The following is a 16101-nucleotide window of genomic DNA, read 5'->3' as shown; positions in this document are numbered from 1 at the left end:
TTTGGACAAAGGTAAGAACAAAACACTTGATTTCTCATATCATAATGCATGTTTAGAGAAGGATAGCTCTAGTTTGTTTTGTTTGTCATTAGAATGTCTTAGACTTCTAGGAAGGTCGGTTGTGTCCGCACTATTGACTGATTCCGTGTGACAAATTGGTGACTCCATTGGGGATTCAATTGATGAGAAAAGTCTTTTCCTTTGTGTGAACTTTGCTTTGAGAAAATTGGTTTATTTTTCTGGTTTTGGCTCTGTGACTTTGTCTGTGGTTGGGTTAGCTTAGGATTAGATTCATTTTGGTTTTTCTTGAGTTTTTCAGTAGGACGCACCCTCTGAGTGCTGCACAGTGCGTCCCTGGACGCATTTTTGCTGTGTGCACAGAGCGGGCCCGCACCTGTGCTAACGGGTCGCCTGCGTCCCCTGCTAAAATTTGAGAAAATTCCATTTTTTTGCATTTTTGCTCTTAGATTTTGTTTTTTCTTAGTTTTTACTGCCCAGATTCATTAGTCCCTTGTCAAAGATCTTCACCTGAACTTGTTTCGATAGCATTAAGTGTTTTAGTGGATTTCATCGAAGTGTAAGCCCTAGGGTTTGATTTTGAGTAGGTCTTGTAGTGACTTTGGCGGTAGAAGTTGTCAAGCCTTAGATCTCTCTGGTATTGTCAGCATTCTAAGAAGTCAGACCTGTCATAAAGTCTACCTATGAGAGCAACTTACCATTGAGTTGTTTCTTTGGGCAAATTTCGGAGTACTTGTTGTTTAAGTCTTGAATTCCATTTTACAAAAAGAACAAAAAGATTTGATTTTTGTTTTGACTAGTCTTTTGATTCTGCATTAGCTGGTCCTTGATTTGATTTTGGTCAAGTAAAACAACCTAGAATCATCTTTGTGAGCTTTTGCCTTGTTGGGTTTGCTTAGAGTAATTTCCCTTTCGATTTGCTTGTGAGTCAAGTTTTCATAGTTTTTGTAGCTTTTGAGATTGTTTTTTGTTAAGATAGGTTTATATGCTTTATTAACAAGAGAAAATACAAAAACATCTCCTTTGAAAAGTTTTGTTTCAAGTAGCTTTGAAAAGTTTTGAAAGAAAAAGAGTTTTTCGTGCACGTAAAGAGTGGTCATGTTTGCATGCTTGAAAAGAAAAAGAGAATTGTTTCTTTGATTGTCTTTTCTAAGGAAGTTGTTTTCTCTAAAATTTGCATTCTCTCAACTCTCTTAGTTAAGAATTTCATTGAAAAAAGGAGAGTAGCGTAAATCATCTTAGGTGCATCTTTGTAGTGGTTTGAGTCGAGTCTACACACCATTGGTTTCACTTCCACTACCTTTTGTCTTTAAAGAAAAACCATAAAATTAATGCTTAAAGTAAAATCGACGTAGTAACTTTTATTTACTAGGGCTCTGAAACACCAATTTAGATCAGGCTAGTGTCTTGGAGTAGGTGAGTAATTAACTCTCCAAGACAATAAAACCAAACAAGTAGCTTATCTTGTGATAGAATAAATCCAATTGTCTCACTTGTACTCTGGGAAAGCTCCTCTTAAAGAAGAAGCACGAGCTCGTGTCCGAACCAGTGAGGGGATCAATCCCCCCTCGTTGGGAATGACGCCAGACACGCACGTATTACAAACGGTAAACCTCGGATTAACCATTGTCGAGGAGCCAGGGGTCACTTGTCGGTAAACCTTGGATTATTGTCATGGAGCCGGCAAGGGGATTGAGCTTGCTACTCTGCCCTTGCGTGCTGTCGGAGTTTAGACTGTTCCCCCAGGTGCATTTGTTGCGGTTGGTAACCTTAGTGACCATTATCTTTAGGATTCTACCGAGGTGACGGTGGAGGGAAGGTCCCACTGTACCTGGAGTAGACGTCGGCTAGACTCACTTGGATTTTCTAGGGGGTTCACTTCACTCGAGACGGTTAAAGTGGAGGAATTTGGTCCAGTCTATTCATTAAGCAGGTTGCCGGGGTAACTGTTCCACCCACCACTTCTGTACTGAATCCAGCGATGTTGGGCTTCATCACCAACTAGCGCTTTCGGTCTGGAAGGCTACTGTTTGTGCTTGGTTTGACGCTCTAGATTCTTTAGGCGCGTGATTCAAATTTGTTTGGTCCTTTAGAGACTTTAGGTGGTTTGATTTGAAATTTTATTTTTGTTTTCATGTGTAGTAGTTAAAAGATTTTTAGCTGTGGCGGAATTACCGAGACAGTCCCGTAGACTTCGGGGCCGGTCTCTTGAAGTTGTTTCTGTGGCCGAATTGTTGAGAAGATCCCGTAGACTTAGGGGTGAACCTCCTCGAGACGACCCCAGTCATCTAGAAGGTTTGAAGGTCCTTGTAACTCCTAGTGGCAGTAGAGTAGGTTCACCTGAAGAAGGAGAATCTTCCTTGGTAGTCCATTCAGATTACCAAGGCTTAGAGACAGGTTATAATCCCGAAACTGTTACAGTTTCTGAGCTTATTGGTAGTTTTTCGTCTGCTAGTGATACAGGCGAAGAACCAGAAATATCTGAACCTGTTACTCCAACTTCTAGTGTTCCTGATTCACCGAGAATAGAAAGAATTATCACCGAAAATCTTCCTACTGGTTTGATTGCTATCGAAGAACTTGCTCCAGAGGAAGAAATAGGCGTCTCTAATCCTGAAGATCAACTTACTATTGATCTAAGGGAGTGTGAATCTATCTTTTATAGTCCTCCTAGAAGTACTACTTGGTACCTTTCGTTAACCAATTATTTAGACAACTTTGGGCTAGGTTTTTCTACACCTCGTACTCTTTTTCCACCTGGAGGTATTCATACTCCTATCAATATGGCTGGTCCGTCGTCCGTGTTTACTCAAAGTCCTGAATCTTTTTTACATGGCGGTCCTTCTGTTCCCACTGGGTATCAATCTCTTTCTGGTACCTTTGCGGGGGCATCTCCTCAACCCGTTGATCATGGGTTATTAGTTGGAAACAGTGGTAATGTACCATTGGGTGTAGGAGACATTTACATGATGTCAGGTTCAGTTCCCGTTTCCCAACCTCAAGGTGGCCAATTACCGCCTGGGGGGAAGCCTCAGTTAATGCCTGGGTGGCAACCTCAAGGTACTTCATTCGTGTCTGGGGGGCAACCTCAAGGTCAGTACGCTCCTATGGGGCAATACATACCTCAAGGTCAACCCCAGCCTCAATATGTACCCCAAGGTCAACCTCAGTATCAATATCAACCTCAAGGATGGCAACCTCAAGGATGGCAACCCCAAGGGTATCAACCCCAAGGGTATCAACCTCAAGGGTACCAACCTCGAGGTCAAGGTCAACCCCAGTATCCGTATTTACCTCAAAGTTATCAACCTCAAGGTCAATACTCAAGTCAAGGTTATCAACCACCTCAAGGTCAATCATATGGGCAAGGTATGGGAACTGCACCTTACAATTATCAATCCTATCCTCAATCCGACTATGGATCTCAGTATCCTCAACCTGTTACGGGTCAATACCCTGGAATGTTAGTGTGGGATCCGTCACAGGGTCAACAGGTGTTGCAGCCAAGTATACAGTTGGTACCTCAAGCTGGACAACCCATAGTTTCTGGTCCACCCCAGCAACCGCAACCTGTCCAGTCAAGTGTTCAAACTTCTGTAACTTCGGTAGCTACTCAGCCGCCAATTGCACCTAGTACTCCATCTCAAACGGTTGCTGCAACTACCGCCACATCTACCATACTCACTTTTGGAGTATCGACGGCTTCGGTTTCTACTGTCTCTGTAACCACTCCTCAGACATATTTACCGTTGTCTGGATCTACGATTCAAACCACGGTCTAGATGCCTGTAGGCCAGCCTGGTATAAGTACGGTTGTCACTACTCAACCTCAATTTATTCACCAACCGTACTAGGGACAGTATCAACCTGGGCAAGCTGTCCAACAACCGGTTTACCAGTATCAACCGTATCCTGGGTACACTTATCAACAACCTCAACAACCCCAGTACGGTCCGGTTAATCCTGGTTTTCCAGGAGGATATAATATCCCAAATGCGACTCTTGTTCCTAGTTATCCTGGATATCCTCCTCCTGGGGCCGGTATTGTGACCCAGAGTTTTAGAGATCCTAACCGGCAGTTACCGTTTATCGCAACTTTGGATTTACCAGACTTGACGCGCCTAACGAACGATCCAATTCAATATCTTCCGTTCTGGCCGCCAATGCCAAATAAGTTGCCCAGCGATATACCCAAGTTCGAAGGTAAGTCTGGAGAGGATCCGTCCAATCACGTGATGACTTACCACCTCTGGTGTGCTTCAAATTCTATCTCGGATGATTCGATCCGCTTACGTCTTTTCCAGCGTACACTCATTGGTCTCGCAGCCAAGTGGTACATTGAGTTACCACGAGCCTCTTTTTACAATTTTAGCCAGTTAGCTACCTCGTTCTTAACTCACTTTCAGTTGCCGGTCAGATACGATAACGGCACGGAGTTATTAACTTCACTAAAACAATCAACGTCCACGTATATTTCTGATCACATTCATGAGTGGAGACGTCGAAGAAGGCTAGTGAAAGTTTTTATCCCGGACCAAATCTTAGCTTAATGGTTTGTTAAATCATTATTACTGAAGATTACTGAAGATGTAGCTAAGGCCGGAGTAGTTACTGAGGAGCAAGTCATTGCTCAGGCGCAATACCTTGACTTAGTTTACACTCAGTCGGGTACTTTACACGAGAAGATTCCGGATCTTCCAAAGTCGAATCAAATCGCTGTTGCTCCTTCGGGATCTCATGCCGCTGATGGTATGATTGGTATCGTGAATACCAAGAGCAAGAAGAAGTCTTCCAAGGCTTCAACTACTCCTATTATCACTTTGCCCGATTCCCCCACAGGAGAGTCTTCTCCTGAACTTACCGCCGATATTCACGCTGTAGAGTCATCTACGGCCAAATAAAAAAACGGCGGAAAGAAGAAAGGAAAGAAGAAGGCTAAAGCAGACAAGGCTCCGAAGGAGAAAACAGAAAAGTCGGAAACCAATGACGAAAAGCGCAAACCTCGATATCCTTGTCTTATTTGTGAAGAGGATCATTTTACGAGAGATTGCCCTCATCGGGCCGAGGTAGTGAAAATAGTCAAAGGTTCTCCCACTCCTGCTGTGTTAAAAAATCCATTTCCGGAGCAGGAGAATAAGATGATAGGTTCTTCCTCGAATGCCAGTGAAGAACCCATTTTGATGATGTCTCATGTGAGGATTGCGACTCGATCGCAAGATTATGGTAGTAAGAATCATGTTGATGGTAAGGAAGCAGAATCTTCTCACTCTAACCCATCAACCTCAGCTCCTGGTTCCGATCCACTACAGATCGAGAAACCTAACCCGGACTTAGTAATTAAACTGCCCGCCAAGGGTGTACTTCGAAGGTCTGCTTTCAATCCACATGCGAGAGCGGCCCAGAATTACAACATTGTTGAGGACTTAGCTGTTTCACCCTCAGCAATGTCGGCATTAGAAGTGCTGCAATCATGCCCAACACAACGAAAATTACTTTTGTCGGCTATAGGAGCTGTTGATGTTCAGGACCCGAATCTAATAATCTTCGATCTAGAAAATAGTACACCGCGTCTCCCCCATCAAATGGCTTTCCAAATTCCAGTGATAGTAAAAAACAGACCCATTCATAGGACTGTGATTGATGAGGGAGCTTCTACGTGTATTATGTCGATTCAATGTTGGAGATCCCTTGGTTCTCCTTCGTTGAACCAATCCCCCACCATCCTTAAGGCCTTTGATGGCCGTGGGTTCCGTCCGTTTGGTATTCTACAGGAATTACCTATAGGGGTAGAAGGTAAAACCGTCAGTCTGGATGTGGAAGTGGTTGATGCCCCTCTAGACTACAACCTTGTTTTGGGTCGAAGTTGGTCATATGCTATGACAGCGGTCGTTTCATCGGTCTTCAGAGTAATTAAGTTTCCACATAACGGTAAGATCGTGACTATTGATCAGATGACATACTTTTCATCCGACCCAGCCTCTTCAGAGAGTATCCAGCATGTCGGTAAGACGACCATCCCTTATAGGGATGTTGGTGTAGGTTTAGTTAAAGATTCCGGTTTACTGGGAACTTTTCCTCTCCCTCCACTCAGCGTAGAACCTTCATTTGCAACAATTCATATGATTACATCAGAAAACATTATTTATGATGATCCTTGGATTGTCCCATCTGACTCTGAGATAGACTCATTCGGTGATGCTATGCCCTTGAGTCCATATGAAATTGCTTATGAAGCTCTCATGTCTTTTACCGACTCTCATTCAACCGAGATCGACCAAATGAATGTGGTCAGTGAAGAATCACTTTTCACCTCAACCTTAGAACGGATAGCGTTTCCCGAAGTCGTGTCATCTGACGAACAACTTCGCGAAATCCTAAGTGTAGACGATCTACCATGGGAGGATCTCCATCACAGATCTTTGTTTTTACCTAAGGATGAAGCATTTGAAAATGATTTTTCATCTATCTTTACCGCTGAATATGTCAAAGACGCTCAGAATCCAACGAAACATTCTGATTCAGAGTTGAATTTAGGGAATATTTCTCGTACTATTCCCATTGATATTTCAGTGAAGCCCAGAATTGAGGAGAACATTCATATAGGTGCCGCATGTACAGACGATGAAATCCAAACTTACAGGGCCCTATTCCAAGAATTCCGCGATGTGTTTGCCTGGTCTTACGAGGAAATGCCGGGAATCGATCCTGCCATTGTCGTTCATGAAATAAAAACCTACCCGGATGCTAAACCCGTCCGGCAACGGTTGGGTCAGATTCACCCTCGAAAAGCGGCTGCGATTAAAGCAGAAGTCGAAAAGCTGTTGAAAGCAGGTTTCATTTATCCAATCCCGTTAACGGATTGGGTATCGAATATTGTTCCGGTCAACAAGAAACAAGGAACAATAAGAATCTGTATCGACTATAGGGATATCAATCGAGCTTGTCCAAAAGACAACTATCCTACGCCTTATATCGATCAAATTATTGATGATTGTGCCGGAAGTGAAATGTTTTCCTTCATGGATGGTTTTTCGGGCTATAATCAAATCAATATTCTACCTGCCGACCAACCAAAAACGGCATTCATTTGTCCATGGGGGACATTTGCTTATTGCAAATTACATTTTGGGCTTAAGAATGCCGGGGCCACTTTTCAACGGGCGATGTCTTACGCATTTCATGACATCAAGCACATTGTGCAACCGTATCTCGATGATTTTCTTGCTCATTCATTACATCGAGCTGATCACCTTGTCCACTTACGAGCAATCTTTATGAGGTGTAGGTATTATCGAATTCGGTTGAATCCCCACAAGTGTGTTTTCTGTATAGAAACAGGTCGATTGCTGGGATTTGTTGTTTCAAAAGCCGGCATTCGCATCGATCCCTCGAAAGTCGAAGCTATCATCAAATTGCCTCCTCCTTCGAGTTTGCGCCAACTCCAAAGTTTGCAAGGGAAAGCGAACCTTTTACGCCGATTCATCCCAAACTACGCCGAGGTCACTAAAGGTTTTACACGGTTGTTGAAACAGAACGCTCAATTCTTTTGGGACGAGATTGCCCAACAATCTTTTGATGCACTTAAACATGCGTTGACCCATGCACCGTTGTTGCATCCTCCCAACTACAACCAGGACTACTTCTTATACCTCGTAGCTTCGCATTCCACCATTGGAATGGTGTTAGTTCAAGAAGATGAATTCGGAGCGGAGCATGTGATATATTATCTTAGTCGGACCTTAAATCCCACTGAGCTAAAATATTCGCATGTGGAGAAATTGGCTCTGGCAGCCGTTCAAGCTGTCCAGCATTTTCGTCACTACATTCTTCTCCGTAAAACTACAATTATTTCGGATTGCAACCCTATGATTTACATTTTGACAAAACAACTGCTAGGGGGCAAGTACTCTAAATGGATCGTTATCCTGCAAGAGTTCGACTTGGAGTTCGAGAAGTCCAAGTCTAAGAAATCCTTAGTTTTTGCGGAATTGATGTGTGACTTCCCGCGTACTGACACAGAGACTGTGGCAGAGGAGCCCATTGCGGACGAATATTTGTTTCTTATCAGTACTTTAGATCCGTGGTACGGGGATATAATCATCTATCTCCAAACCCAAACCTTTCGGCCTGAAGCTTCAAAGGCGGAACGTCGAAAAATTCGGTTTCAATCCCAGCAACACAAAATTATTGGAGATACACTTTATCGCCGGGGGGCAGACTTAGTTTTTCGACGTTGTTTAACTCACGAAGAGGCTGAGAGGGTTTTGAATGATTGTCACTCTGGAGCATGTGGCGGTCATATGTATGGGTATGCCACAGCTCAGAAGGTGTTGCGCGCTGGTTACTTCTGGCCATCTATGTTTAAGGATTGTATCATTGCAGTCCGGAAGTGCCACAACTACCAAGTGTTTGATCGAAAGATGCGCGCACCACCTGCTCCTCTCCACCCTATAATTGTCGTTGGTCCATTCGCCAAATGGGGTATCGACTTTATTACTTGTAACCCTCACTCGGCCGGGGGGCATGCGTATATCATCCTCGCGGTTGATTATTTCACTAAATGGGCCGAGGTGATGCCTACATTCGACGCAAGCGGCAAAACAGCTGCAGTTTTCATATTCAATCATATTATAACTAGGTTTGGTGTCCCACAAGCAATCATTACTGACCATGGGAGCCATTTTCGAAACATCATGATGACTGAGCTTACAAGCCAGCTTGGTTTGCACCACGACAGCTCTACTCCGTATTATCCGCAAGCCAACGGTTTGGTTGAGTCTATCAACAAAGTTCTGGTTATCATGATCCGACGAACCATTGGTATTCATCAGTCGAATTGGCACAACATGTTATTTTCGGCGCTATGGGCATACCGAACCTCAGTGAAAACTTCAACAGGGTTCACTCCTTTCCAGCTAGTTTATGGCTTGGAAGCTGTGTTACCCATTGAATGCGAAATCCCATCACTTCAAATGGCTGTCGAATTACTCCCAGCTACTTCCGAAGAGGAGAAACGTTTATTGTACTTAGCTAAATTAGATGAGACTCGACGTGACGCCGCATTGGCAATCGAGACTCACGCGAAGCGAATGAAAGCTCAGTATGATAGAAATGTGACCCCTCGAAGTTTTTCGGAGGGAGACTAATGCTATTATATGATCAAGCTAACGATAAGCTAGGTGCTGGAAAATTCGTTCCTATGTGGCATGGACCCTATATTGTAAAGCGAAAGCTAGCAAAAGGGGCTTATGAGCTGGTAGATTTTGATGGGGACTCTTTGGGTAAACCCAGAAATGGACTTTACCTAAAGAAGTATTATGCTTAAATGGTGGGTATGGAGAATTTTTAGTTAGGTTAGGTTTTCTTTCTAGCTAGTATGTTGGTTAGTTAGTCAGTGTGCTTAGCTTAGCGAGTGTGTTTTTCGTCGTTATTCTGGCTTATCTTGGTTTTACTCTTGATATTGCAGATGTCGACGCCTCTCCAAACATACATTGGATTTGCTGATGGTGCTTGTCGTAGTACACAGAATATCTCTTCCGCAGCTTGGGTTATCTATTCATCCTCGGACGAGTTAGTTTCTATGCATGGCGTAAGCCTCGGTCAAACAACGAACAACATTGCAAAATACAGTGCAGTGGTTGAATTATTATCCGAATCTATTTCATTTGGAATTCGACGTTTGATAGTGAGGCTAGATTCTGAACTTGTTGTATTACAGCTTAATAGAGTTTATGCCATTAGGAATCCTGTGTTATTAAGGTTGTTTTTGAGAGTGCGTCTCTTGGAACGTGAATTTGATTACATTGAATATCAGCATATTCCAAGGTCCTTAAATACATTAGCAGATGCAATTGCTTCTCGAGTGTTGGACAGACATTTACGATAATCATGCAAGTAAATTTAAAAAACATTTCATCACATATGTTAAACAAGATAAGCCGGTAATAGTGATATATATATATAAATAGGAGTGTGTCAAAAACTATACATCGTCTTCGATCATAGGTTGAACAAACACCTTATGATCGGCAAAAATGATAAAGTACAAAAAGTCAAAAATGTCACATGTGTCTACAAAGTGACTAGCTAATCACTGGTGGTGCTCCCTATACGACACCACTGCACGGGCTACCTTACGCAAAAATCTCCTAAACGGTCCAGGGACCGCGACTACATAGCGCTGAAGTCTGATAGGAATATCATCCATAGTAGTCTCAGGCATATCCGCCGTCAGACGCTCTAGATCATGCTCCAACTCAGCTAGTACCTCTGCAGCCGCCGCGTCCTGTGGGGCCGGTACCGGTGCAACTGGATGTCTCCTCTCAAAAGGCCGGAGGTTGGCTGGACGCTGTGCACCAACATCTGCATTTTGAAAATTTTACTGTCAGTTTTGAGACGATATATATAAAAAACAAAAAAAAATACATAATTTGAAAACTTGTGAAAAATAAAGTACCTCTGTCATCCCATTGTTCTCCCTGTGGAAGAACCATGTCCGGATCACCTCGAAAATCTACTCCAGCATACGGAAAGTCCTGGATCAAGAAAACCTGGTCTTCCAACCAGTGAAAGTAACTATCAGAAAATCGAACAACTGCCGCACCCTCGTCAGGATGCCGGGCCATCACCGCAACCCATCGTACCAGCTTTGGCTCCCGAGGACCCAAGATATCAACAGTGAGTTGCTGAGGGATCAGCATCGGAACTCTCTCTAAGGTAAAGCTCACGACTAAAGGCCCATATCCAAAAGTTTTCAGTCATCCGTTCTTTGCCTTAGTCAGTTGGCTCTTCACGTTAGCCGACACAACATCACACCAGTTGAAAATGGTGCCTTGGTAACAGTCAATTGCCATCCGCATTTGGGACCCGGAAGCAATGTGTAAAGCGGCCGCGCCGCAAATTCTGGTAACCGTGAACGCTATAACTTTGAGTTCGCGCAGAGAGATGTGTTTGATCTCCACGCCTTTCGAATGGTGTGCACCAATCTTCCTGGAGACTAACAAGGGATTGGCCACCCGGCCTAGTCCTGGCTAGATTGAGTTGCTCGCCTCTATTTGGCAAGCCAGTGAGAAAGTATACATCCGAGGGCTCTATCTCGAGTTGGTGCCCTCCTATGTAAAAGCATTTCTCTTGAACGTTCCATCTCTCAACCAGCCATTCTAAGAATCTTACCTGAGCCCTCATGCCAGGTATGGCCCAGTATTTATATAGCCCGCATTCTTTTAGGGCATCAATGGAAGGTTGATGTTCAGTTGCAGCTAAATCAACGTCTTCATGCTCTCTTTCTCTCCAATCCAACATGGTGAGTGCCCTACACACCAAGAAACAATGATTAGAACTGATTTTGGGAAATTTGAATGGTTATTTGTGGAGATTGGGGTTTTAAAATCCGCCTTTCACGGAGGACGCACCCCGCGTTTACAACAAAGGGCGTCCAGACACAGCTGGCCTGAAGGTGGGCTGCGTCCCTCGACCATTTTCCTGTATAGGAAAAATTCGGGGGACGCAGGTCACCCAAAGGGCACCTGCGTCCACCGAGGGGCGCATTCTAAAACCTAAACCCCCCCAAAAAACAAAACTAAAACCTAAAAATCAACTTTAATCGGATGAAATTGAAGAGTAGGATGTTGTAAAATACCTGGAAGAGATGGCGTTCGATTCTGACGGTCGGATTTTCCGCAGCGACCACGGGAAGTTTCTTGCCAAAAGCTTTTTTTTCAACCTCAACAGTCAAACGGTAAAAATGACATGGTAAAAAGTCTTTTTATAGGTTTTTTGGATGAATTTGTTCATTTTTCACCATGGAAAGATGTTTTTCGATGTATTTTTGCCTATCTTAAACAGGTATGAGTAATGTATTGCTTTTGTGCAGGACAAAGGGACTTAGAGGGAAAATTGTCATTTTTCACGAACCAAAATATCAGAGTCATCTTTTAAGCCCTTTTCTGACTCCTAAAAAATGAAAAGATTGCCGAGCATTTCTTTTACACTCGTTAAAACGGAATTAAAAGATGGTCCCCTTATAGCTCTTTTCTGACCGTAAAATCAGGAAAAGATTGCCGGGTTTTTGTCGTTTCAAACTCGATACGGAAATAAAACGACGTGTTTTTGATCGCTTTTTACTTTTCAGGTCAGTGACACTAATTATGAAAGTACTCCTTGGTCGTAAGATCAAGCGGTTCCCCCAGGTATTATTTTATACTTTTTCGGGCTTGAGGGACACAAATCTACGAAAAAGTTCAACTTGGAGTCTTCTTAAGTTTTTCAGACTCTCTAAAATTGAAAAACGCCGAGTTTCTCCTATACTGGGCTCGTTAAACATTTCACAGTAAAGGACCTGTTCAATTACAAACAGGAACGAACCACTCCTTCCTAGGGTTCGAATCAAAACTAGGTTGGACTCATCCGAAGGATGAGCTTATAATCAAGCATATGTTATCCTCCTCAAGCTTGTTAAAAATAAAGAGGTACTTGCCAGAAATGGTGGGGGAAAAGAGAGAAGAATGAGCCTATTTGTTACCTTTTGTCTCAGAAGAAACTTTATTACCACTCTTAAACACGACACTTTTTCATTCACCTGGGTTGGGAAATCCTTTACCTCACAGTTGATCAAACCACTTTGACAGTCTTCAGCCGGGTTCCGGGGATTAACTTTGAGTTATTTAGCACCAAGCCATCTGTCGTGTCGTTATGTGTTCAAGAGGTCTGCAAGCAAAACTTTCATTTGCAAAATACTTGTCATCCATTTGACCATCCCTGAGTCAGTCCTTACAGCAACATTTCTTCAACTTGAACAATGATTTCGTGTTGCGGGCTTGCCTGCAACGGGTCGCTTTCTATCGACATCAGCACATTATCTAGAGAGATGACCTAGAAATCATCAGTACCTTGAGGTCTGCATGCATCAATGGCATGTTTCTCGCCTTTGACGTTAGTTTACATCATTGACTTTCGATCGAAGGATTCCGTGAAATGTTCGACACCAACTCATTCATTCACATCTCATGGATTGTACTGGGTACTTTGAGAACCATTGTCATTACTGGTGGTCTCTCTCACGCTTGTTAACAGTTTACATCATCGACTGGTAATCAAGTGGTTTCTACCATGTTCGACATCAACTCATTTATTCGCATGGCTAGAATCGTACCAATTCGAGAAGTAGAAATGAAGACCCTGGATCTAGTCTCTACCATCCAGGCTGCGAGGAGTTTTGTATTCATTATCTAAGTAGACTAATCATAAACAGATGGTTGCGTCCATACTGTGTCTACAAAATTCTATGATTATAATGTACTGCAAGATCATTCCTGTATCAGAGTAGTTAGTCTATTAGTTAAAGTTTTAATCTGAGTATGGGAATGCCTACCTCAGTGATGATATAATCTTATACATGTATTTTGTGTTGAAAATTGCAGGTTCTGACCAGGCTCTCCACGAGATAATCCTTGAAATGATAAAGCGCTTCACCCTTCCTAGATAATACAAAACCCTAATCTATTCCAGGCTTCGCACTTTAGGGGGCAATCTGTTACACTAAAAAATGTCACCATGACTATTTACAGTTAGGATGGCTCTATCAACAGTCATACTACCCTCTTAGGCAAGTCTTATGCCTCTGCTCTCCATGTCAAACTCCAAAAAAGAGAGAAAGTCTTTCTAAATGTATTTATCTCTGGGGACGCAGGTTCTCTCAACCTTACCTGCGGGGACGCACCCAATGTTCACAAAAGCTGCGTCTTTGGACGCTCTGTATGTAAAGGGGCAGGTGCGTCCCCCTGAAAAGGTTAAAATGTGCAAGTTTCATCTTTAAAAAGTCACTTGTGGTCATTTCTAGAGCATTCTAGAAGGTTGTTCGACGTGTATTGAGCGCCTCCAGATGGTTCATGCACTCCTACCAAAGAGGAACTTATCCCATCAATAAGGGAGCTATCCCAACCAAAGAGGGGATTATCCCATTAATGGTGGACCTGATTCACTTCCTCTTGAGCACTATAAATACAGGCATTGGGCCAGAAGGAGGAGAGGTTGAAAGCTATACATTTCTAAGGGTAAATGCTGCAGGAATTAGGACTCCCATTTAGAAGCTTGTGAGGAGAGATTGCCATCTTTGCTTGTTCTATTTGGAAGTGGTTGAGCTTTGTCAAAGTAAAGGAGAACTCTTGTGGACCCTGGAAGGAGCTTGCACAACACCAAGGCTCAGGTTGTAATGGTTCCTTTTGATTACCTTTAATGCAAATTAGTCCATTCTTCTCAATAACTTGTTGTTTATGAGTGTTACACAGCAATTTATCACTGCCTTCCTGTCAGTCACCCTGCTGTGTCCAAGAAGTCACAATCACTAAATGTTTGCTCCCTGAACTGGCTAAAAACCCATTTTTCCAAAGTTTTGTGCATCAGCGCGTCTGTTCCTAAAATAACCGCGATGACCAGCGCCCCACAGTCTATTTCGTGCGCTGCCATCGCGGAAGAACATCACTTTTCCGCGATGACGCACAGCGCGGCTTTCACGTGTCCTTCCGCGCTGACATGGCTTGTTCAGTTGTTGTCATGTGCTGACAGCGCGGCAGTCTCCATATAATCCGCGCTGATCCAGTTTGGGCGAATTTGTTCAAACAACCAGCCTTCCAGATCTCTCCAGGCTTGGTTGTTAGCTTTGTGAATGTCGACTCCCTTCTATGGCATGTCTGTTCGACCTTTTGCAACTACTTCCCTTGAAGATAAGCTCATCCTTCCACCTTTTTAGGAGACTCCTTCTCCTATATAAACTTCCACCATTACCATGAGCAGCTGGTTAGAAAATAGCTAGACTTAGCTTGGATTATACAAGAGCTCATAGTGCTCAGATTGCTGCTATAGGTGTGGTGTGTTAGGAGTGGAAGTGATTGATTGCTTTGGGAAGTTTGTTTGTGACATTTGTGTGAGAGAGAGAGACTAGTTTGTCTTGGGAGAACCATCCTCAAAGGTGAATGCTTGAGATACATGCTGACTGATCCCTCCTGAGAAGTTTATCGACGTCAGAACATTTGGTTGTACTCTTCTCTATTCTGATTAATAATAGATGACTACTATTATTGTTCCATTCTCGTTTGTTTATGCAATGGATAAATGTGAATTATGTCTTTTCTGACTGGCATATAGTTACTTTTACTAGATTTCACGCTTGCGTTTGCTTTCCCTTCGTGTGTGCAGGTGTCCGTTCGCGGGGATCGCGGAAGACTATGACCAGCTGAAGCGAAGGAGCAAGGGAAACATCCCCTCGACAAACGACAGCGCAGGAATCCAAGTAGGTGCTCTTTACTTCTTGTCTAATTGTAACTAGGAACATGCGTGGCAGCATTGTGTGATTGTTGCTAGACCCCTGTTGGGCTAGTAGGGATCGCCTCTATCCGTAGAGGGGATTTACCTTCTCAACAATTTGGCGACTCCGCTGGGGATCAGCCTTTTTGTCTTTTGAGTCCACTTTTGTGTTTGGCTTTGATTGATCTCTTTGTGGGTTTTTGGGATTGTCTTTTGTGGCTTATGAACTTTCTGGGTGTTTCTGGAAAGCGTCTTTATTATCAAAAAGCTCCTGCCTTTGGTTTGGGAAGTTTTTGTTTTGGCTTTCCTTGTTTTTTACTCCCAGCGCATTTTATTTCGGAACAGTCGCGCTGACATCGCGGCCCTGTTCTTTTGGTTTTCTCTTCATCGCGCCTGTACGTCTAACAGTCGCGCTGACCTCGTTTTCAAGGGCAGCGCGCTTTATTCGTGTTCTTCCGCGCTGACATCGCGCCCCCTCTTCTTTGCGATTTCGGTCATCGCGTCTGTGTGTCTTATATCCGCGCTGACCTCGTTTGTCCTAGGGCAGCGCGCTTTTTCCCTGACTTTCCGCGCTGACGTCGCAAAGTTGCTGAAGGCCTCCCCCTGTCAGCGCGAAGTTGCTGAAGGCTACCCGCGCTGAGCCTGAAAAACTCTTTTTGTCCAAATCGACCTCCTGAACCTCTTGCTGTGACTTTCCCTTCTTCTCCCCGCTTGTCTGATGACTTGTTTTTCACTCTCTGAACTTTGAACTGTTTGATTACGAAGCTCAACTCCATAGGGTTT

This window comes from Pinus tabuliformis, chromosome 2_2 (assembly GCF_031772625.1).
Source record: "Pinus tabuliformis cultivar Carrire ecotype Pingquan chromosome 2_2, CPIR1, whole genome shotgun sequence".
Classification (NCBI taxonomy): domain Eukaryota; kingdom Viridiplantae; phylum Streptophyta; class Pinopsida; order Pinales; family Pinaceae; genus Pinus; species Pinus tabuliformis.
This window is presented reverse-complemented; position numbering follows the sequence as displayed.